We start from the raw sequence: 884 nt of genomic DNA, 5'->3' as shown, positions 1-884 counted from the left end.
TAAAATTGTGCCCAAGTTTTAAAAATATAGTATATAAGAATATTCAGCTAAGAAATATATTTCTTATTTCTGCTTCCAAAAGTTGGAAGCAGAACAAAATTATAGTTTAAAAAATTGTGAAAAGAAAATAAAGAATTAGACCATATACAGGTTTTAACTAATTTCTTTTTATATCTAAAAAATAGACTGTATTGACTGGAAAATACACAATAGTATGGAAATTACTGTTAGTGTTCGAAAGCAACAAATTAAACATGACCAGAGTCTTTCACATATAAAAAGGAAGAAGATTAGTGTTGACAATATTTCCCTTTCCAACATCTGAGGCCATGTAAAAGGAGAGAGAAGTTGGCAGAAAACTGACTGAGTTTCTTCAGATCAATTGTAAAATTAATGTGAATTTAAATATTTCCATGTTACTTAATCAAAATCAAAATAGCTAATATTTATCCAGTTTGGAAAGTGTGTTAGACACTGAAACAAAACGCTTTACAAATTTGAACTTATTTTAATTATAAAAACAATTGTCATTTGGGAATCTTTTTTTTTTTTTTTTTTTTTTTTTTCAGAACCAGGGATTGAACTCAGGTCCTTGCGCTTGCCAGGGAAGCGTTTATTCCACTAAGCCATCTCCCCAGCCCAGGAATTTTTAATAAAGTATAAATCATACAGAGATTAAAGATCTTTCTCAGAATCACACCACTAATAATAGAAAATCATGACGTGAGGCCAGAAACTATGATTCTCAAAATAACCAATATTATGCATATAATTGTTTAAACAGATAATTGCTAAGTAATACACAGCAGGAAGATGTCTTCATAAAAATACAGAAAGATATTTGTGGGAGAAAAGCTCAAAATCCATTCTATATATTATATAAA

Source organism: Octodon degus, unplaced genomic scaffold (genome assembly GCF_000260255.1).
Source record: "Octodon degus isolate 3935 unplaced genomic scaffold, OctDeg1.0 scaffold00014, whole genome shotgun sequence".
NCBI lineage: Eukaryota > Metazoa > Chordata > Mammalia > Rodentia > Octodontidae > Octodon > Octodon degus.
This window is presented reverse-complemented; position numbering follows the sequence as displayed.